The following is a 23,593-nucleotide window of genomic DNA, read 5'->3' as shown; positions in this document are numbered from 1 at the left end:
TAATGCCCCTCCTCACGGTCACTGGGAGAATGAGATACTGCTTAGCACAATGGACTGGGCACCAGCGTAGTCCTGGTCTGTCATACTGTCTTTGGCACTTGATCCCTGCGCCCTGATACCACCTCATCTCTCACCTCACTCCTGCCTTCATCCATGTGGAGTACACATTATTCTTATCGATTCAGTGAAGTGTGGGACATGAGTACATTAACCAGGCATTTTTTAATCCAGAGCTGTGGCAGGTGAAGTTCTGGGGGCCTTGGAACCCAAAACAGGTGTCTATGTGATGGTCAGAGGCTCTGGCGGAAGCTGAGACTGGAGGAATGAGGAGGGATTTGCCTGGAGAGAATGAGTGAGAGGGGCCTCTGAGCATGGAAACTGTCTGTGAAACCTCTGAAGAAGCTGAGGTGAGAACTCCTGAAGGCAGGAGAGGAGAGAACTTTGGGGTGGCGGGCAGGGGGTAGGCAGGAGCCAAGGGCAAAGTGGTAAACCCAGTCTTCGAAGCCACAAAGGAGAGTCTGGTTGTTATCCTCAGGGGTGTGGAACCGGTGTTTAAGGACACCGAGGAGAGTAGTGTGCCGACTGTCCTCTAGAAACATCTGTCTGGCTGCAACGTGGGAGGGAGGTGGGAGAGGAGCAAGGGTGGACATGAGGAGATGGGTGAGGGGAGGGTTGGGGTCTGGACTGCTGAAGGCTGTGGAAATGGAGAAAAGCAGAAATGTGCCTTTCAGAGACCGTGCTGGCCAGGCCTGGTGCTGACAGACAGAGTGGAGGAGATGACAGGCTCCTGGAGTTTGGCTTGAGCGCTCACACCCACAGGGGGCACCCGACAGAGCCATCCGGGCTGAGGGGAGAACGGTCCCCCACATGTCTGGGCCCTAAGGTGGAGGCTTCACGAGGTCCAGGTGCCTATCTGGGAAGATGCCTGAGGGAGCCCTGGGTTGCTAGAGGGACGGCGAGGAGCGGAACCCAGAGTGTGCCCCCACTCTGTGCAGCTGGGGCCCCAGGATTCCCGGCTCCACAGAGCCTATGGCGGGAAGTTTAATTCCCTAATTGCGTGCGTGCCTGCGTGCGTGCCTGCGTGCGCATGTTCAGTCGTTTCCGACTCTTTGTGACCTTGGCGGCTGTAGGCCTCCAGGCGCCTATGGTACTTGGGATTCTCCAGGCAAGAATACCGGAATGGGTTGCCATTTTCTTCTCCAGGGAATCTTCCGGACCCAGGGGTGGAACACGTGTCCCCTGCGTTGGCAGGCAGGTTCTGTACCACTGGTGCCACCTGACCTCTGAATCCTTCTGAAATCCCTTTTGAGCCTTGAGTGACCCTGGAGCGCACTTCCCTGTGGTGACTCCATGGCAGGGCTGACGGCGCTTTCCTTGTGCTTCACACACTCCACAGACACACACACACACACACAGGAGAAAAGGGGAGAAAATATTCCCCTCAGCTCCATTCTCCGTGGCTCAGGCAGAGATCAACCCCTTAGGGCTCAGGGGAGGGACATTGCTGTGCTCTGAGTGACACCGTGCTGTCCCTACTGGAGCTTCAGCTGGGCATCAAATCTGCAGACTCCTTCCCTTCTGGCTTCTTCCTAGGGCACAGAGCTCTGCGTCATCTCCCCATCTGCAACAGGCGTGTGTGTGTGTGTGTGTGTGTGTGTGTGTGTGTGTGTGTGTGTCAGGGAAGAGAGGAGATGGGGAGTGTGTGTGTGTGTGTGTGTGTGTGTGTGTCTCAGGGAAGAGAAGAGATGGGGAGCGTCTAGGAAAAGAGGAGTGGAAGAAGGAAAGTCTTGCCTCCCTTTCCAATGGGGACAGGAGGAGTCTGTTCCCAAGTCGGGAGGGAAGACAGATGGTTAGAAGCCTCCTGGAAGGTTTCCCGCCCTCACCCCTCTGGCCCCCAATCCTTCTTCCATATGGCAGTCACATTACTCTCCTGCCCCACATTTTTCTATAGCTCCTCAGTGCCCTCAGAGCTGTTGCTGACAGGGCCTCCATCCACACTCTAGCCTCTTAAGTTAGCACCCTTCCCCTAAAGCCTCCAGGCCTCTTCCTATTGTTGTTCCCTCTGCTGGTCCAGCCCGCCCCCTCCACCCTACTCTTCTTTTTCATTCTTTAGATATCAGAAACCCTGGAGCATAGTTTCTCAGATCCCACCTCCAAGCTAGAAAAGGTTGCCTCTTTGGGTAGCCCAGGGCACCACTGGCCTCCTCTGTCCCCACCACAGCCTGTGCTTCCCCCATCCTGGTTCTAATCACTCTGGAGGCTGTGAGCTCTGTGAGGCCAGGAACTTGCCTTCTTAGAATCCTCAATGCCTGGCACCATGCCCAGTATTCATTAAATATTAGTGGAAGGAAAACCCCAGGAATTATCAAAATGGTATTATCTTTCTGGCTAGAAGCTAGTTGGAGATCACCAGGACAACCTCATGTTTTCGAGGCCCAAAAAGTGGAATAGACTTGCTGAAGGTCACAAAGAGGGACTGGTTCATCCAGGAAGAGAACTCAGGAGTCCTAAGCCTCGGACTCCTGCCCTCCCACAGTGGGATCCAGGGAGGAAGTGGAGGCAGCCCCGCAGGAAGGGGGGGTGGGGAGACACAGTGGGAAGGGGCTCCATCTGAGGATGGCGCAGCAGCAGCAGCACCAGTGGTGTTTGCACAAATGTGCATGTGCTACACTTGACTGGCTGGGAGCCCCTTCCTGCCACCCCACTGTGAGGGGGCCCAGCTCCCTGGGGGGGAGCCCCCAGGCCTGGGTGCTGGGGGCATTGGGGAGGCTCAGACTGGACTGAGGATTTACGTCATCTCAGACGCCTGTGGAAGCTGAGAGCAGGTACCTAGGGGCCAAGGCAGGCACTGGGGATGCAATCACAGGCTAATAGCCTCCCAACCTGAGATGCAATTAGAGGGGATTCCCTGTGGGCTGGGAGGCAGCAGGGATGGGCAGTTAGTTGTGTTGGCGATGAGGGTGGGGGCCCATCTCTGCAGGTCCTAGCTAAGGGTCATAGAGGCCAGGATGAGGTAAGGAGACCTCCCAATAGAAGGGAGGGTAGGGACATGGGAGCTATTGAGGCAGAGGGGAGCCACAGAGGTGAAGCTCAATCACGAAGATTAATGGGGCAGGATATTATCCAAGGATCCCAGTGTAACAGTGAAAGAGCCAAGCCAACTAACTTAGATCCTCAGCCTTTCTGAGTGGCTGTTTCCTTCCCTATAAGATAGGAATAATAACAACAGAGTCTATCTCAGAGGTGAAAGTACAAAGAAAACAAAACAAAAAACATTGGGAATGTGGCAGCCTAGAATGGGAGGGAGTTTGGGGAAGAATGCATACATGTGTATGTATGGCTGAGTCCCTTCGCAGTTCACCTGAAACTATTGCAATATAGTTAATCAACTATACCCCAACACAAAAAAATTAAAAAAAAAAAACCCCAAAATATGTGGAGTGCATAGCTCAGAACATGGCCTTTATTAAGTGTTTAGTAAACCATCACGATGATGGAGGTTTAGAGGGGTGGTGTCACATACTGGTATACACAAAAAATATGGAATCATACAGACCTGAGTTCAAATCCCAGGTCCTCCATTTAGAAGTTCAATAACTTTAAGACTTATAGACTTGGAGAACAAATATATGGTTGTCATGGGGAGGGACGGGGGGAAGGGATAGTTGAGGAGTTTGGGATGGATGTGTACACACTGCTAGGTTTAAAACGGATAGCCAACAAGGACTTACTGTATAGCACATGGAACTCTGCTCAATGTTGTGTGGCAGCTTGAGTAAAGGGAATTTGGGGGAGAATGGATACATGTGCATGTATGGCTGGGTCTCTTGCTGTTTACCTAAAACTATCACAACACTAACAGCTGATTAACATAATCAGCTATACCCCAATACATAATAGTTTAAAAATATTAAAACAATAAAATTAAAAAAAAGAAGCTCAATGGCTTTAGGCAAAGACCAAGCCCCTGGTCTGCCATCTGTAAACAGAATGGCAGTACTTAACCTCAGCCAGGGCTGAGGGGAAGTTCAGTAAGAAACATCAGCTGCCTTGGAAGTAGGTTCTCCCTAATGGTAGTTCCCAGGATGGAGTTGGGGTCACCCATGGGCCCCAGACCACAGCCCAAATCTCTTGCCCCTAAGACCACAAGGCAGCTCTCTCTGACGCCAGGGACCCCCACCACCCCAGTGTGTCCAAGAAAAAGGTTTTCAGAGCAGGCTTCCTGCCGGAGCCTTAAGAGAGACCAACAGGAAAATGTGTCTGTGGTCTGGAGGGTAAGTTCTGTTTAGAAACTGCCACTATACACCCTGCAGGTGTGAGGAGCTGAGAGCTGGCTGGTAAGTTCAGTCCTACCAGAATTTCAGCCCCCAGGCCCAGCCTCACTTGGGGGCTTGGGAGGAGGAGAACAGGGGGTTGCCAAGCTCATCCTGACTGGTCTTTATTCATCACTTTATCTACATCACCTAGTGTAATCCTCATAATAACCCTACGAAGAGGCATAGGTATCACTCCTATTTTACAAATAGGGAAACTGAGCTCAGAGAGATGGTGTGCCTCACCCCAGACTGCTTAACTAGTAAGTGTCAGTCTCAGGATTATAACTCACTCAGGATTGCTCCAGAGCCCAGGTTTCACAGCCCAGCACTTCTGAGCTTCAGGAGGAAGCTTAGTTAACAGCTGGTGTCACATATCTCCAGCAGGATCCCCGTTCTGGATGTCTGGAGGAGTATGCAGCCTGGCAGTGTTAACAAGCCCCTGGATTCAGAGGTTGGTGGTCTGTGCACACTCAGGGAAGGCCCAGGCTGATGTCAGGCTGGGCTGAGGTACAGACCTGTGTCCAGCCCACCAGGTCATTGACTGGCCTTAAGGTGGGCGTACCCCAGTCACTGTGTTCCAGCCCCATGGTCCCTCCCTACCTGCCTGCCTGGCCAGGGAATGAGTCCACGTGCTCTGAGGTAAAGAGGAATTGTGGTCCCAAGGCAGGAAGAGAAGGAGACGACAGAGGATGAGATAGTTGGATGACATCACTGACTTGATGGACCTGAGTTTGACCAAGCTTTGGAAGTTTTTGATGGACCAGGAAGCCTGGTGTGCGGCAGTCCATGGGGTCGCAAAGAGTCAGACACGACTGAGCGACTGAACTGATAGCTCCAAACCTGCTGAGGTGGCTGCTTTGGGGTAAATATAAACCTGGGTTTCCTAGGCCCTGAATGACTCAGCACAACTGAGCCCAAGTTTCTCCTCTCCTCTGTTGGTGGAGAAGGGAGAAATCAGTGGTACCCAACTCCCTGGAAGTCATTTCAGTGACAAGATCTCCTCCCCCAGTTCCAACGCAGGCTTTGGAAGAGGAAGCCACCCTCTCCCCAGGGCTCATCTGGGGCCAGGGATACAGCCTGGTACTGCAGCAAGAGCATGGGCCAGCGTGGGAATTCACATCCCAGCCCTGCTACTTAGCAGCTGTGAGGTCCAGTTTCCTTGCCTGTAAAACGGGGATAGGCGTATCCACCTCTGCAAAGATTATTAAAGAACATTTGTGAAGAAGGCAAAGGCATTCTGCAAATGTTTGTTTCATCTCCTCTCCAGCCCCCAAGCCTCTCTGGCAACTGAAATTCACCATTAGCAGCAGAGGCATCCCCAGACTCCTCTTTAAAATGCATGGAACTGGGAAGAGAGGGAGGGTCATTAAGTCTACCTGAGAGGAAGCACACGCAGACCGCTGACTTTCACAGCTGTAGGATGGAACTGATGATGGCTCTGTTATTGAGTTACTGACACCTGAGAAAAGCGGGACTGGCAAGGCCTTCGAAATAAGATTCTGGACCCACTCCCTTATTTTAAAAAGGAGAAAGGCAGAGTGGGGAACTGCTGGCCCAAGGTCACCTGGAGAGTAGAGGGGCTGGTAGAGGTAGGCTTGGATCCGCTTTGCCTGAGATTCTGCTTCCTTCATGTCAGGACAGACAGGTCAGGGGACGGAGGCCTGACAGGAAAATCCTGTTAGGTCCTGGCACCTGGAGCAGTCCCTGGCACATAGTGGGCATTCCATAAGTATGTATCGAATGAATGAATGAATGAGTGAATGAGTGAATGAATGAATGGGGTAGCAGGAAGACAAAGCTTTCCTTCCAGGGCAGGAGGTTGTCCCTGTGAGACTCTGGTCACCTTGACAAGGGGCCGTCAGAGCCTCCCCAGGGCTGAGTCCACATGTCCACTTTGCCTCCTCCAGATGGCAACTAGGGGAAGCGGGGAGGGGATTGTTCAGCAAATGGGATCAGAGCCGCAGCCAGAGGGATGGAGGTTAGACAGCAGGAGAGTTATTTGAAGGAGGCAGGGAGGCTGGGGGAACTCTGAGTCACACTCTCTCAGAGCCTGGAACATTTGCAGGCAAAGGGCAGCTCTGCTCCTCAGAGGTAGACCACGCTCACTTCTGGCTGCTCAGGATCCTGTTGCCATGGAGATACCACGGCTTCTCTGAGAGCATTAGAGGTACTGGGCATGTCCTGCCCTCAGCATGGTTTAAAGCCTGCAGTGGGGGTGGGTGTGCATTTGGAGCAGCCAAGAGTTTTGGTAGGAAACAGTTGAGTACGACACCAAAGACCATGTGCAATGTGGCAGCCACTGGCTTTAGAGTACACAGACCTGGACTGGAATCCCAGTTATCAGCTAGTGGCCTTGGACAAGGGACGTCATATCTCTGAGCCTCAGTTCCATCATCTGTTAGATGGGGTTGATAAGCATCTTCCCAGGGTTGTTGTGCTCACTTGAGCCTGCAATGGGGTCCCAGGGCTGGGACTGTGAGACTCGGTAAGTGGTAACTATTAGTTCTGTAATTGGCATTAGGATTGGGGCTCTGCAGGAGTCTGCCCTGAAGGCAGCTGCTCCCTGCCCTCAGCCTGCTCTCTGGGACTCCTGGTTGAGGCTGGAGAGAGGCCTGACTCGTTCTCCACAGGCACAGGCGATCAAGAGTCAGGACTTATGTCATCCTTTGAACATGGGCCTGGAGGCTCTGCCGCAGGCGCATCTGAAAAATAAATAATAACAACTTGAATAATTCACAGAATCTGTGTGAATAATTCACCATGGCCTCCCAAGCACCAGCCGATTAGTCACCGCAGACCCAGGCTCCGGTCCTGTCTGCCTCTGGCTGCTCCACTGTCCCTGGGGAATGCAGCCTGGCCCCAGGGGCAGGAGGTGGAGGACAGGTAGGACTACTTATGGGTGGGGTGTTGGGGGGTGACTCCCAAGGCTGCAAGGGCCTGGGGGGCAGTCGGGGAAGTAGGGTCCATGGTCTTTCTGGGTTCTACAGAGACCTTTGGGCTGGGGCAGCCAAGGGGGACTGTCCTAGGGTCCCTGAGCAAAAGAGATCCTGCAGCTGAGTAAAGGGGGGGGTCCATCCTGTTTCCCCTCTTGGGGCTGCATTTTGGTCTTGGAGCCCTTCTTGGCACATTTTAGGAACTAGTGACTAGCTCACTGTAGCTCTGTCTCCACAGGGACCCCAGGCTGGGAAGTCTCCCAGCCCTGAAATCAATCCTGCAAAGCCCACACAAACCTCTCATGTTTCTCCTGGGAGGTAGGATGAGGTGGGGGTTAAACGCCTTCACTCAAGACTCAGTCAGACTTCTGTTTCATCACCTAGTCGCTGACTGTGTGACTTGACCAAAGGGTACAGATGTTCCAGGTCTCTATTTCCTGGTCTGTAAAATGGGGATTAAAAACACCTGCTTCATAACATTATTACTGGTCTGCGGATGAAATGATGTAATGATCATAAATTGCTTAGCGCAATGCCTGGCACATAGTAAGTGCTAAAAAACAGTAGCTGTGATAGATACTCATTATCGTTCCAAAGATAGCATGTTGGGGACTCAGGGTAGGAAGAGGGCTGCTCAGTTGTTGCAGATGTTCACATAAGACATAATCTGCAGGCCCAGAGACGGGCACAGACTGCCAGCCGACCCAAGGCAGAGGCCTGTCAAAGTGTGAGTGGCCTCCAGGATCCTCCAGGTAGGTCCTCCACTCACAGCACCCAGTATCCTGTTTATTTCCTCCTGAGTTCTTGCCACAATTGATGATCATTTTCTTGCCTATTTCTGATTATGTGCCTGCCTCACTCGACTGTGAGCTCCATGAGGAGAGGGACCTCATCTGTCTTGTTGACCAGTATCTCCCCAGGTCCTAGAATACTGCCTGGCACATAGTAGGTGCTTGGTAAATATTTGTCCATTGACTGAACAGATGCCTCAGTTGGGCAAAGTTTTCAAAGGCATGAGGTCATGAACAGCGCTGGAATAGAGCTTCCACTGTGGGTGGGTCAGGAGAGGGTCTGAGGACAGTAGCGCGTGTGCAGCTCAGAGGGCAAAGGTGGTTTGGGAGCTGGCCCTGCCACACTGACTGCTGGTGATGCTGCAGGGGTGGGGGCAATGCCTGTCTCCCTGCTTCTTACCTCCCAGGTAAGACTTCCCCAGACCAGAAGCACAAGGGAGGCTTAATGGTGGCCCAGGCTCGCTGCACCTTCCCCAGTAATGATTTAATCGCTTGTTTAGAATTTCCTGTGGCATTAATGATTATCCCCCAGAACAGAGGGAATAATTGGCTGTGTTCTTATGGTGAGCGAGCTCCCTGTTAGCAGGGAACTTAGCTGTTCTTCTGTAATCTTCTTCTCTCACCTGCCTGCCACTCACTCGTGGGGTGATGGAGATGGATGAGCTTTTGTGTGCAGAGTTGCTGGGAAGCCACCTGGAGCTGTGGGACCTCCCTGGGGCTAGGAGGCCGCGGGGCGGGTGGAGAGACTGAGAAAGAGATACACAGAAATGCAGAGAGAGATGGAGAAACAGCAAGAGGCAGAGGCGGTGAGAGAGGATGATATTGGAAATCTGTGTTCTTGGGTTGAGTAATCCCCAAACTCAGCTCATCACTCCCAGTTCTCTCCAGCCACCTCACCCGTGCGATCTTACAAAACCGACTTTGCAAAACCCTCCTGTGGATAGGTGGATGTCCTAGGGCAGCAGTTCTCAAAGAGTAGAGCCCGCAGTGTCAGCAGCATCTGGCTTTTGCTTGAATGCACATTCTCAGGCCCCACCTCAGACCTACTGAATCCCAAACCTGGAGGTGGAGTCTAGCACACTGACAAGCTTCTCCAGTGATTTTGGTGCCCCTGAGGATGAGATGCCCTGCTCTAATGTACAGAGTGTGTAGAGATGTGTGAGGCGGATGCGTGTGCTACTGTGTGGGTTTGGCCATGTGGACACACACGCAGGGTACCTATGCGAGCATTCGGACCCCATCACTGGCTAGGAGGCTGCCGCAGCAGAAGCCAAAAGAGACCCAGGCAGAAGTCAGGTCCCGGGCTGCTGCTTGTGGAGAGGAGACTCAGGTCCAGCTATCAACTGCCCCACTATATCCACATGCCCCTAGATGGCCACAGCAACCCCTGCCAAAGGAGTCTGAGAGGTGTAAGAGGGGAACACCACCCCTGGCAGGGCCTCCATAAAGTAGTTGGAGCAGGATCTGCTGAGAGTTGCTGGTTTCAGCTCAGGGCCAGGGACTGGGAATCCTAGGGGCTGTCTCTGCCCCACCCCTCCAGGAGCCATTGTTATTGGGCTTTGAGGAAGTGATATTTCAGGGATTAAGCAATTTAAGGAGTACTATGCAGGGCTGGGGGAGATGAACGACTGGCTCTCAGCCAAGGACCACAGCACCCACCTGCTGGAGCAGCCGGCAACGCAGCATAATTTGGGCTTGTGGGTGATATTTCGAGAAGGGGGAGTGGGAGGAGAGCAACCCTGGGGACTCTGAGGGTGTGAGGGTATTGCAGGGGGAAGGGAGGGTTAAGAAGGCAGGTAGGGGAGCAGGGGGAAGGGGAGGAGCGGGGAAGCTGAGGGAGGCTGGGCAGACTGAGAGAAGTGAGGGAGGAAGGAGAGGGGAGGAGGGGAGAAGAGCAGAGAAGGGAGATACTGTGGGTGGAGGAGAGAAGGAGAGATGTGGAGGCCAAGACAGCAGAATAGTGAGGGTGGTGTTCCCAAAGGGGTTTTCAGGGGGCACTGGTTGGAGGGAAGTCTCTAGGGAGTGGGGAGGCCCAAAGCCCAGGGAGGAGGGAGGCATGGGGGCCTCTCCCACCCTAGGCTAACTGGAAGGAAGGGGTTTGGGCGTGAAGCTCACTAGGAATCTGAAACAAGAAAGTGAGCTGTTTCTTGAGTTTTGAATTTAACAAGACAAATAAATGGAAGGAGTATGAATAATTAGGAAGTAATGAACACCTTGCAAAAATAGCTTTTTCTTAAAAAAAAAGGTAGCAAAGAAAATAGGTACTGAGAAAACCAGAATATATGCAAATTACCCATCCTGGGCAGGTGAACCACTCAGCTAGCCAGGACACCTGGCCCCTAAGAGCTCAGCTGAGTCTGGGGGTAGGGGGTAAGGGGTTGGCCCGGCAGCCAGGTCCTGCAGGAGTGGGCTAGGAAGTCGAGATCATATACCTTCCCAAGGCTTCCCAGTCTGCCACTCTCTGCTGGAGCACCCAGGACCCATTTGGGGGAGACCATGGCAGTCCCCAGCAGTGATGCTGACCTCAAATATCTAAGCCCAAACCCCCAGCAGCTCTCACTTCCTTTAATTACCACTGGGGATCCATCATCCATTAATTTTGTGCAACCCTTTCTGAACTCCTTTCTATTTTTGGCTTGTGCAGACCCCTTGGGGGTAACAAATTTCAGAAGTTGGACAGCAGCTGTGTAAAGCAGGACTTCCCTTTAGAAAGCCTAAATTAAGTAATTCCAGCTTCAGAAGGAACCCCCTTGTTCTGGGCTAATGTTTTCTTATCGGTAGTTTGGTTCAATAATCCTCCCAGCCCCCAATGTTTCCAACCACCCGCTTGCTCCCACGTTCCAAATATTCTGAACTCTGAAGTCAGATTTGGGTCTGCCACCTCCTAGCTGTGTGACCTGTGAGTAAGACATTTATCTTTCTGTCCATAATATTTCCATCTGAAAAATGAGAAATAATTATATTACCTATTTCAAAGATTGGCATATGATGAAATAATATATGTAAATCATGTAAAACAGTTCCTAGCACATAGTAAGTTGTGGTTCTGTGCCAGGGGCTGTTCTAGAAGCCAGTGGGAGAACCATGAGTAAAATAGGGAGACCCCGGCCCTTGGGCAGCTCCCAGCCTAGGAGGATGTGGAAAGATGACCATTAGCCAGGACACACATGAATACAGTGATTACAGGGAGTGATGGAGCTCTGAGGACAATGAAAAGGTGACAGGGGGGGGACAGATGGCTGATCTGGGAAGGTCTCTCTGCTGAAGTGACATTTGAGCTGAGAAGAAGCCAGATAAGTCATGTCAGGGAGGAATTTTTGAAATTAGTCTCAAGGTTTATAGGCAGTTCCGGACCACATTTTCTGTATCCTGAAGGGTTGCAGAGAATTTGACCCCCAACCCTCATCTCACCCTCTTTCCTTCTCGGGTGGGTTTCCCCCTCTCTGGGCTGAGTCCCCCTGTATGCTCATGGGTTCTAGTCCTGAGAAAGTGGTGGAGCTGGCAAGGGGCTAAGAGCTCTGCCTCTGCCTTTCTTTGCTCCCTCACTCCCACGCTGTTCCTCCTCTCGCTGGCTGCCCAGGGTGATGGATGCCTCCCTCCCAGGGCTGAGTCATGTGCTGCCTCTTACAAGCTCTGGGTGATGTCTCTGCTGCCGCCCAGCTCCCTGCCGGCCCCAGTGGGGAGGCAGATTTATAGGGGCTTTCCCCAGGGACACACACGAATTCCAGTTCCCTCTGGCTTCAGGCTGCAGGAGAAGAGGCAGCTGCTCAGAGCCATTGCCTTTAAAGCACGCCAGGAACCTGAGTCAGGGAGGCTTGCTTGTGCCACCACCCAGCAGAGGCTGAGCAGGGGCTTGAGGCCACAACTCCGGACTCTGTGTCCAGTTCTCTCCTCCCGGCACACTTGGCTGCTGGCCTACATTTAGGGCTTGCTTTGTCGGGGTCTCAGGTTCTTGAGTTCCAGAGCTGAGTCTGTGCAGCTTCCTTTGAGTAGCCTACAGCCCAGGGCCCTGTGCAATTAGCCTCAGAGTAGCTCTGGGACCAGTGGCTAGTGACTGCTTAGAGTGAATGTTGAGGAGGTTTTTGATGCTGCGTGGGGCTTAGTATCAAAGAGTGTTCTAGTTCAGTGGTTCTCAAATTTCAGCCTGCATCAGAATCACCTGGAGGGCTTATTAAAACACAGATTGCTGCCTTCCACCCCCCGGAGTCTCTTCTCAGATACTAGCGGTCTGGTGTGAGGTCTGATCATTTGCATTTCTAACTAATTCCCTGGTGACGCTAATGTTGCCTATCTGAGAACCACTTTGAGAACCACTGCTGTAATTGACTAGCACTGTCTGCTTTGGGTATGAGAACAGGGAATTGTGATAAGTATGGCATAAATTTGCCATCCCTCTTCTAGTATGATTTCTAAATCTTTTTGTCATCACTTGCAAATCTTTATTTCATAGGCCGCCAGAGTAATTTTTTCAAAATGCAAATATGATCATGTGATTTAAAGCCCTCTGAGGACCCCAGATAAAGGCAAACAGCCATAATGTGGTCTGCAGCATCCTGCACAGTGGAGCCACTGCCCACTTCTCCTGCCTCGTTTCACATCACATAGCCACCTATGTCTGCCTTCAGTCCCTCCTATTTGCTAGCATCTCTTTGGGCACAGGATATTTGCACATGCTGTTCCCACAGTCTACAGTGCTCCTGGGTGCTTGCTGTGTGCTTAGTCTCTCAGTCATGTCTGACTCTTGGTGACCCCATGGACTGTAGCCCACAAGGCTCCTCTGTCCATGGGATTCTCCAGGCAAGAATACTGGAGTGGGTTGCCATGCCCTCCTCCAGGGAATCTTCCCTAACCCAGGGATTGAACTTAGATCTTGCACACTGCAGGCAAATTCTTTGCTGTCTGATCCACCAGGGAAGCCCAAGAATACTGGAGTGGGTAGCCTACCCCTTCTCCAGGGAACTTCCTGACTCAGGAATCGAACTGGGGTCTCCTGCATTGCAGGTGGATTCCTTACCAGTTGAGCTACCAGGGAAGCCCTACTACCAGTCAAACTCCTTGCCTAATAAACTACAACTTATTCTTCAAATCATCTGGGCCCCCTGAGGTGCAAATGATCTGGAGCAGAAAGAAATCCCAAATGCCTGAAGTGAGGTCAGTGGATTGAGAATGATGAGGGATAAGATTGCAGGATCAGGCCTGTGCACAGACAGATGAAGCCCAAGGCGAGGAGGTGAGCTGGTGACCAAGGTGGTCACTGCTGACTGCACATAGGAGCAGGGGGAGGTGGGCTGCTAGTCTGAGTCAGAGTGGCTGGGCCCTCATCTGGACTAACGCAACCCTCTTAAGGCAGGGCCTGAATGAGGACCGGCCTGCTTCATCCTTGCAGCCAAGATACAGGCCTGGCAGAGCCAGTCTCCTGATGACTCATCGTCCCTTCAGAGGTTTCCTGGACCCCCTACTCAAGAAAACACTGGGCTGTGCCTCTCAGGTACAGTGATGAACAGGTGTTATTTGGCAGGTGTTTCCATGACTGGAGGGTGTTTCTGAGCTGTGGAGGTGCGAGTCCCTCTGTCTTGGCCTCGTTTCTGGGGCTCATGCAGCCCCTCCCTGGGGCAGCCAGACTTGGGGGGGGTGGGGCTTCAGCAAGCGAGATACAGCAAGGAGTTATTTAAAGCTGCCGGCAGCTCGCCCCTTCTGTTCACGGCTCTGCCGGGTGGGAGCTGCCGTCGTCACGCACCCACCGGCGCCACAGGAACACAGCAGCCCAGTCACCCACACAGAGACGTGGGGGAGGGTCTCTCTGCACCCCACAGCCTAGTAGGGGGTCCTGCTGCTCCCAAGACAGGGCCGATAGGCAGCAGTGGACCCTGGATAGCCCCCCACTCCCAGCCGATGCTCCTGTCCATAGCCCAAGCCAGTAGCCTCATTTAGGTCACCCCCACCCCCACTGGCTACAAGTGTAACCAATTAGCGGCTTTCCGGGGGTGTCAGTGGAGGCGGGGGATCTTCAGGCCCACGCAGGACTGGAGGTGTTTCTTGGGCTCTGGAAGGTGGTCCCAGGCCTCCCAGGCCCTGAGGGAGAAGGCATGAGCCCTCCCACAACTGCACCCCCAAAGGAGTGGGTTCCCTGGAATGTTGGTGATCCATGGTCCCCTCCATCACTCACAACTCCCAGGCTCCTGAGGCAGGAAGTCATCTGTGGGGGCTGCTCAGGGTCTCCTGGGGTTCAGAGCATAAGCTGTGGAGGCAAGTGGGCCCTGGTAGGAAAATCCAAGCAGGTAACTTAACCTCTCTGAACCCGTTTCTTTCTCTGGGAAGTGGGGGTAAAAATATGTCCACCCCATAGCTATGAGGATTTTACTTGAATTAAAAATGTACAGAGTTTCCCCACAGACTAGTTCCAAATGAGTGATGGCTTTTGCCAATATTACTATGGTTATCACGATGTATTTTGAAATTGGCCTCCTCTTGCCCAAACTGGAGGCTGTCATGGGCCCCCTCCAGGCCCCTGTGGATACAGACAGGGGCTGGAAGTCCTGGGGGTGGAGGCGGGGAAGCAGTAGGTGAGTTTGGCCTTGACTCGACTCTATGTGCTGTCTGTGGCCTGGACACAAACAGGCCCTGAGCACACATTAGGATTCCAACAGTGCTCGTTAAACTGTGCTGGAGACTCTGTCCCTGCTCGGATCCTCAGCAGCAGCACATCCGGCTCACAGACCCCAGGCCTAGGAGCTACACCACCAGCTCCTTCTCAAGTGAGAACTGCTGGCAACTCCAGACCAGGGCAAGGGGGAACTGGAACTCTTCTTTCTGGACTAGATAGATAGGCAGACAGATAGCTCTCTGCAGGGTCAGCCCTGAAATAGTCTGTCACCTGCGGGACCACACACCAGCCCTTAGAGGTTCGAGGATCTACAGGGAAGATGTCCTAAACAGAAAGGGCTGCAGGGGAGAGGTGAGGGGGAGACCTAGGAGCTGAGAGGTGAGTGCTGGAAGCAGCAAAGTGAGTGAGGGGAGAGAGAGACCGGCCTGAGGTGCCTGTGGGGAGACAGGAGAGGGGCAAGCAGATGGAGGGCCCTAGGGGGCGCCCCATGGCCTTTCACCACATCCATGCCTCTTTTTTAATTTAGTGCTTCCCTCTGAGCCCCCCCCCGCGCCCCGTACCCCCTCCACCCACATTCACCATCTCTTGAACTCTCTCCCATGTTCCATCACTGCCCCCACCCAGGCCCCACTCAGGGGTTCCTTCATCACACCCAGCATCCCCTCCTCCCACCCCAGCCCTGCACTGAACCTTCTTCATTTTTACCCCATCTAGGCCACATCATTGCATCCAATGGGGCTGCAACCTCCACCTAGGCCCTCCATTATTGCACCCAGGGTCTTCTCTAGAAGGTCCCAGGTCCTCTGCAGAAGTCTCAGGGACCCATCTTCAGCCCAGCTCCCTTTTCCGGGTCCCCATCACCCCCTTCCGTCATCATGTTCTGCAGCCAGCCGCCCGGGAGCTGAATCAGAGCCATAGAGCTAACATTTCGCACACACGTCTCTCCAGATGACAGGCAAGATGGGCCTTCTGCCCTCGGCCCACACACACCCATGCTCAGGAAGTACAGAAAGCCAGGGCTGCACCCCACAGAGGGTGGGGGAGGAGGGCTGGGGGCCCATTTCCTTCTGGATAACGGGCCTGGACCCGGCCCCTCAGGGTTTTGCTCAAGACAAGGACTTACTTTTTAAGGAGCAGAAAACATACAATGAGAGAGAGAGAAAGAGATTGCAGACAGAGACTGCAAGAGCGTTCATATCAGAGATGGGACGGGGCAGGAGACAGGGCATGAGGGGCAGGGTTACAGACTGGACAGACTCCGACGTCAGAGATGGGCCAAGGAAAGACAGAAATAGGGCCAGGGACTGAGGGGGGACCACAGAGAAGGGGGAGCAGGATGAGCAAGAGGAAAGTGCTAGTGAGAGCGGGGGAGGGAGAGGAGAGGAGGGAGAGGAAAGGGACCCTGAGAGGGACCTGGAGCTGTCAGCCAGGAGTCAGAGCTCAGCCGGGAAGGAGCTGCTAGGAACCTGAGCTAACCCCGAGGGGAGACCTCACAGGTGCTCAGGGAAAACAGAACCCAGAACTTCCACAGAAGGATCCAGAGCATCACCCCAAAGGGGAAAGGCAGAGGCAGTTCCCAGCCCCCCCCCCCCCGCCCCCTCCGACAAGACCAGAGAGGAGGTGCTGAAAGGTGAGCCTGGGAGACAGTAGGGACCATGCACTCCCACCCTGGAACTGGCCCAGGCCCAGCCAGACTCCTGCTAGGAAGAGTCAAGGCGGAGTCCTGTGACACCAGCCCAGTGCTCTCTTGCTGTCAGCATCACTTCTGCCCAATCGTATTCACAACAGACACCATTTATCTGTGCCCCTACTTTCATCCATTACCTCTCCCCATCCTTTCACACAAAGTGCTTGCAAGGCCTCCCCCTTTCACAGATGAGGAAACTGAGACTCAGAAACACAAAGGGTCTTGTCTATATTTGTCTATTTCCCCCACATTGTCCATGAGCCTCTACTTTTCTAGCGGTACCATGAAGTTCCATCTTTGCTCTAACATTTTATGATTCTGCAGTTTTCCAACACATATACGTGGGTGGACTCCAGGGGAGACACACACACAAATGTGTGTGTCCCCAGGGGAGGCTTGGTACCTGTTCTTCGTCTGCCCCTTGCCTCCCCCACCCCCAGTCCCAGCATCTCATGCTTCCCCTCCACCGTATCTCAGATCACCTCCCTCTAGCTCAGCAGCTAAGCACGAGGATGACGTCATCCTTTTTATTTAAAGAAAAGGGCTGAGCTGGAGCTTAGGATGGCAGTCCACGTGGGAGCAGGAGCCAAATGACTGGCCACCCCAGGTACTAGCCCAGTCTCTTCTGTCCCCCAGCTGTCGTCTGCCAGGCTGCTGCATGTCCCGGATCCCTTCCCCTGAGAGGCCCCCTAGGAGGCCCTGCTCAGTACGGGAGCAGTATGAGACCAATGGGGGAAGGAGAGTGGGTGCCAGAGGTCTGCAAGGCTAGTGTGCTTGTTAAGGGCACCCTGGGCTCCAGGAGGTGGTGCTGTTAAAGCTGTTCTAAAGGGGAAACTGAAGCTTCAGGACACAGAATAAATCACCCAAGGTGATTATCTATGTACGTGTGTGCTAAGTTGCTTCAGTTGTGTCTGACTCTTTGCGACCCTGTGGACTGTAGCCTGCCAGGCTCCTCTGTCCAAGGGATTCTCCAGGCAAGAATACTGGAGTGGGTTGCTATTTCCTTCTCCAGGGGATCTTCCCCACCTAGGGATTGAACCAGTATCTCTTAAGTCTCCTGCAGTGGCAGGCAGGTTCTTTCCCACTAGCGCCACCTGGAAAGACCTATCTATGCACAGCATCCCAATAAGAGGGTAGGGAAGAGGAGGGCTGAATGGGGGACATCCTCCCAGAGTCACCAAGTCAGAGTTCTTCCTCTCGTGGTCAGAGACTATAGTCATCTGTTTCTCTCTGGATTGCCCAAGAGGGGCATCAGTGGTCCTGGAGCAAGATCTGCTAGGCTTGCCCTGGGCTCCCAGTTCCCTTCCATGGCCTGTCCTCCCATCCATGCAAGACCTCCCAGCAGTGTCTCTACCCCTTTCTGTCCTCAGCCTCACTCCCTTCTGGGAAGGCTCTTTTAATGAGAGGCATGGAGCACTTAGGACCTCATATAAATCTAGCAGCATTGCTAAGAGGTTGCTATGACTATGGTCATCCCCATTTTACAACCAAAGCAACTGAGGCTTGGAAAGGAGGAGCAATCTGCCCAAGTTCACACAGCTGGTCAATGACAGACCCAGCATGCAAATCCACGTGGGTCATGTTCCAAAACCACTGTCCTCTGCTTTTCTCTCTTCTGCAGGACTCTCCCTGTCAGCTCACGAGAGACCCGCACAGCTTCCCTGCACTCCCCAACCCTCTGCCAAGGCTGAGAAGTTATTAGGAGTCCATGAGCCTCAGTTCTCTTCAACCATGTCCCAGCAAGAGGCTCCAGATCAGGTGCATGGGACCACAAGCTTCCGCTCCTGCAGTCCATTCCCAGGGTCCCTAACCCAGGCAGTGTTCAGTGAATCCCTGCCAGAAGCAGGCAGAGACGCCTGTTCTATATTTTATTTAGCCACTAATTGCTTGCATTTAAAAGGCATCACAGTGCCACAGTCGTCCTCTGTTTCATGCCCCGATGCGTGTTTCTGCATGAAGGGACACTGGGGCAAGGGAACCAGTAAGCGAGGGGCCACGGTCTCCCCAATGACAGCTCTAAAAGCCTGACCCCAGCACTGAGTGCCAGAGGATGTCAGGTTGTCACCCTGAGAAATGAGAGGGGTGTGCAAGGGCCGGGGCCTCTGCACAAAGAAGGAGAGGGGTCAGGGCCCTGGCAAGGGCCAGGAAGGAGTGTTGCGGGAGCGCTCCATGTCCCCACTCACCCCCAGGATGAGGACCCAGCTGACAGAGCCCTACCCAGAATGATTGGAGGCTTCTGCAATAAACAGCTGCCTGGAAGAGAACACTGAACAGGCCTTGGTCACATCTGCTGTGATCAGGAAGGAGGTGACACGTGAGCCTTGCCTGAGCCAACAACAAGAGATGGGAGTTGAAGGAGATGAGGGCAAGGAGGGGAAGGTGGAGGTAAGTGGATGAGACAGATGGTTGGTGGCAGGTACCTTTTGAGATGGGGCCTCCCTAGTGGCCTAAAAGAATCCGCCTGCAATACAGGAGATGTGGGTTCGATTCCTGGGTTGAGAAGATCCGCTGGAGAAGGAAATGGCAACCCACTCCAATAACCTTGCCTGGGAAGTTCCATGGACAGAGGAGCCTGGGGGGCTACAGTCCATAGGATCACAAAGAGTTGGACACAACTTACCAACTAAACCATCTTTGGAGACAGTCCCAGTGGCCCACTTTGGGTTTTCCATCTTCTCAGAAAGTGCACACCCAGGCAGGTGAAGAGTCAACTCGCTTCCCACTATTTCCCAGTCACTTCCAGGTCTAGTTCCGAGCCAAATGTCCTTTCACTTTGACCCCAGTTCTGACTCACACCAATGTCAAAACTATACTTCAGCCACAACCTCACCTCATCTCTAACCCCAGCTCATCCCAACTATAACTTCACTCCCAATCCCACCCCAATACCAAAATCAAGCCAAAGTCTACCCCCAATTCTTACCTGAATAGCAATAATAATCCTCAACCCATTTCCAACTCCAACCCCAACCTATCTGTCATATCAACCTGCCTTAACTCCATGCCTGCCCCCTAGCCGCATCCTTCCTGAAATACCCATTTCAGATGGGAGTCCACCCCCAGCTTCCTGTCCAGTCTTGTGTCTTACCTGACCTGACCCTTTCTCCAGTTCAAGATGACTTCCTAACTACAGCCGATGCCAGTCCCTCTTGCTGGCATTGTGCCTGGCCCCTGGCCTGATCCCATGGTACGTGGGTGAGGCTGAATGTGGGTTAGAAGGCTGCCGCCTAGAGCTGAGCCCCCCAGCTATGGGAACTTTGGGGCGGTGCCACCCCTCTCAGAAAGCTCGAAGTCCCAGCTCTGAGTGCAAGAGCCTGGGCCCCTCCTGCCGAGTTCCATTCTTGGCAACCGGCAGATGACACCAGGACTTAAGCAGGGATGACAGACCCCCAGCTGAGGATCCATGCTTCTCTGGAGGAATGGTGAGGTTGGCACTCTGCAGAGCAGCTCCACCACTGCCACTCCTCACACCTCACTGGGTAATTTCTACACAGCCGATGACTGAGCCTAATGGGTCGCCTGCTTCCAGCCAGTTGCACAATCAGGGAGGGCAGCCCCCAGGGTCTCCAACAGACCGAGGGGCTCTGCACTCTGCTAAAAGGATGGCATTTCCATTCCACATCTATCATGAGAGAAAGGCACTCTGAAAGCTTGGAATCCTGCAGCCACTGGGAGAGAACGAGCAAGTCAGATGTTCGGCGGAGCCCCAAGAAGCAGGAAAACTTCCTCTCTGGGGATGGGCAGAAGAGACATCCCTCCGGGTGGCTTGAGTGCCAAGGAGCCACGGTCTGAGCTTGGCAAAAGCTGAGTGATTAAGCCTTCAATGTGCAAAGCCTTCCAAACAGCCCCTCTAAGAACAACTCCATGTACCCTGTTCCGGGGCCCACCAGCGTCCACCCTCAAGCCACCCGGTGACAAATGCCAGCCATCACCACCACATGGGCTGGCACCCCCCCAGCCCGCTGTCATCACCCGCCCCTCTTCCTGGGGTCTGTCTGTCTGTCTGCTCAGATGGGGAGCTGGTGGCCGGGCTGGCTGCCAACTTTGCACTTCCTGCGAGGCCGATGTACCGCAGTTGCTCACCAAACATGAACTAAATGTTTGATCTGAACTTTCTCCAGCTTTGTTTCCCAGCAACTTCCACTTCCTGGGAGGTGGGATGATGACTTCCACTCCATCCTGCAGAGAGACAAGATGGCCCAGTGGTTAAGAGCTCCAGCTCTAGGAACAAACAGATGTGCCTGGGCATTGACCACACTTTCAGCTCCACCATTTGCTAGCCGTGTGACCTCGGGTGGGGTGTCTTCACTTCTCTGAACCTCAGTTTTCTGTTTTGTAAAATGCAGGTACTTATGGGACCTGTCTCATAGAGCTGCTTTAAAAATTCATTGAGGCAACAAACAAAAAGTGTGTATGTGTGTGTGTGAAGTGTCAAGAATAGTTGAAACATAGTAGGTCCTCAATAAACACTACCTCTGCTGATGATATGGCTACAGACATTGGTGGCCTAACTTCAGGACCAAGTACCAAGAGAGGAGGATGGCTTGAGTCCTTCTCCTGGGTAGAGAATGTTCAATACTGTTTACAGTCCTGTCTAAAGCACCCACTCTCCTTTCTCTTCGTCTCATCAAACATTCTCCATTCCCCCTCCCCAAGCCTGGACCAGGGAATCAAGTTATTCATTCATTCACTCATTCACACCTTCATCTAACAAATATTTGTAGATTGACTATCCTGGGCAGACCTCGTGCTACGGTTTGGGAGATAAGGAAACATGTTGAGGTCATTAACCTCACAGAGCTTGTAGTTTAGAGGGGCAGGGGCTTGTCAGTACAAACATGGGGGGCACACAGGAGGACCCCGGCCTAAGGGAAGGGAGGCGAGATGGTCTAAATTACGATGGGGAGGACCAGATAGGAGGCAGTCAGGGAAAGGGGAGACAGAGAGTTCCAAGTAGAGGAAACAGCCCCAGCAAAGGCCTGGGCATGAGAGAAAAGGCAGATTTAGGGCTTCAGGAGTGTCCAGGGTGGAAACAGAGCTGTCGGCAATAACAGCTCATCACACAGGCTGGAGTTTGCATTCTGTCTTCAAAGCTTTTCCTCTGGAGACTGGACAAGGCTTAACGCTTTCCCTTCTCTCTGCACATGGCCTTGTTTCCACCAGGAGCTCTTCCTGAGCCCCTGCCAGGTTGGTGGGTGGAGGAGAAGGTCAGGTGGGACCCACGAGAGGCGTCCACACCTGGGAGGACCTGGGATGGACAGAAATCAGGAGGAGGGGCTCATCAATTAGACAGATCTGCAAGAGCCAGCGTGACCAAAACGTTCACCCCATTTTCTTGCTCAATTTTCCTAACATTACAAGATACTCTTGCTAGTTCCATTTTATGAACAAGGAAACTGAGGCACAAAGATTTTCAGTAAAATGAACGTGACCCTGCTATCAGTCCCCAAAGTCTGTTCTGAACCACCAGGCCAGCCTGGAGGGGGGACAGCGCTGGGGAAAGGACCAGGCACAGGAGGACAGGTGAGGGAGCGGAAACTTCTGGACAGCCAGTCCCCTTGGTCTCTCCACTAGCCACTCCCTCAGACACAGCCCCCGGGAGCCAGAGCCGGCCAGTTAACTGAGGGGACAAAGCCCCCCATTCAGGGCTCTGACCGTCTCCCCTCCCAGCTGCTCAGCTCCTTGCAAAGCATTTTCCCTTAATAGCCTTCCATTCAGCAGGACGCCTGCAGCCACATCTGCAGAAACCAGGCCACGGCAGCTCCTCCTACCAGACCAGGAAGGGTGCCCCGGCTGTGGTCACCATGTCCTGAGAGTCTCCTCCTTCAAGTCAGGAACCTTCCAACCCCCTTCCACTCCACCTGCTATTTCTGGGACTCTGCCTGTAGAGGGGGACAAAGCTGAGATCCATCCTCCAGGCCAGCCTGTCCTCAACTTTTCTCTGCAGATTGTATCTGAAGGGTGGAGATGGAGAGCTGAAGGAAGAGAAGATCTCCTAGGTTCTAATCCCTCCTCTGTCTCGAATTTGCTGTGTGACCTTGGGAGAGTTACTTCACCTCTCTGGCCTTCCTGTTTTTCAACTGTGGAATGAGAAGGTATCCCAGGCATGGATTCAGACCACCCAGGACTGAATCCTGGATCCCCCACTAACAAACTCTGCGACCTTGGACAGCCTCTCGGAAACTTAGTGTCCTCATCTGTATGAATGAGATGACCTACCTCAACAGCCGTTGAGAAGATTAAAAGAAATAATCCACGTGAAGTACTCAGCATAGTGCCTGGCTCACAGTAAACAATCAATAAATGTTTGCTGTAATTATTATTATTACCATAATAGATGTTTTTCAAAACAGCTGTAGAATGTTTTCTTTTTGAACACAATTTTTATGCAGAACCCTGATGGTGGTGGGGGAGGGCTTGTCCACACATTCTTCCAGTTCTTACCAGCTCTGACCCACAATGGCCTCTGGTTTTGACCAGTAAGTCTCAGACCTGGCTGATCCTCACACTCTCCTGGGAGAGTTGTAAAACCAGCTTCCCAGGCTCTACCTCTGAGATTCTTAGCCAAGAGTTCTGGGGGGAGCCCAGGCAGATCTTGTAGACACATCCTGGGCAATTCTAATGACCTCTAGGTTCAGGCTGTACTCAGGGCCCTTCTGGCCCGTAGGTAACATCAAGACTTTGAGGACAAGGGCCTCCTTCCCTGTTGCCTACCTGTCGCCTCCTCTGTGGCTGAAAAACATCCCACACAGACCCAGTGGGTTCCAATGGTCCCCTCACCCTTGCTCAGCCCCCAGCCTCTCCCCTACCCTCATCAGGGTCCCTTTCTTGACCAAAAGGGGATGGAAGGGAAGGGCTCCTTCACCTGCTTCCAGGCCCAGCCCTTGGACACAGTGTTCCTGCCCCTCTTCTCCAGGCCTGTCTCTTTTGCTAATAATGTTTAAAAAGCCAGTGAGAGTCTACCATGTGCCAGGCACTGAGTTCCTTCTATTTATCATCTTGTTAAACCCTTGCAAAGCCCTACAAGGTATGAATTGCCTCCCCACCTGACAGATGAGAAAACCAAAGCGTAGAGAGTTTAAGTGATTTGGTCACAGTCACACAGCTGTAAGCAGCCCAGCTGAGACTCTACTCCAGGTCTGCCCGACCCCGTAACTCATGCTCTCAACCACTTTGCTGACATCCTCCCCTCGGTGCCCCCACTCCAAACCTTGCTCTATTAATCTCCACTCCCTGCCTCCCACATTCCCAGGGGCCTGCTG

The 23,593-nt window shown here is 53.1% G+C and overlaps 1 long non-coding RNA gene across 4 annotated transcripts in view; it reads left to right on the top strand.

Moving 5' to 3' along the window:
- LOC139034409 (uncharacterized) overlaps positions 1-22,647 on the top strand; it is a 57,473-nt gene extending 34,826 nt beyond the window's left edge. The window contains exons 2-3 of one of the 4 annotated variants that reach the window (XR_011486885.1): positions 17,953-18,716; positions 22,279-22,647. This is a non-coding gene — a long non-coding RNA (uncharacterized lncRNA). Of the gene's footprint in view, positions 1-17,952; positions 20,699-22,052 lie in introns of those variants that run through there. The other 3 variants (XR_011486884.1, XR_011486883.1, XR_011486882.1) reach the window with 3 other exon arrangements.
- The last annotated feature ends 946 nt before the right edge of the window (positions 22,648-23,593 follow it).

Source organism: Odocoileus virginianus, chromosome 3 (genome assembly GCF_023699985.2).
Source record: "Odocoileus virginianus isolate 20LAN1187 ecotype Illinois chromosome 3, Ovbor_1.2, whole genome shotgun sequence".
In the NCBI taxonomy this organism is placed as follows: Eukaryota; Metazoa; Chordata; class Mammalia; order Artiodactyla; family Cervidae; genus Odocoileus; species Odocoileus virginianus.
This window is presented reverse-complemented; position numbering and strand designations above follow the sequence as displayed.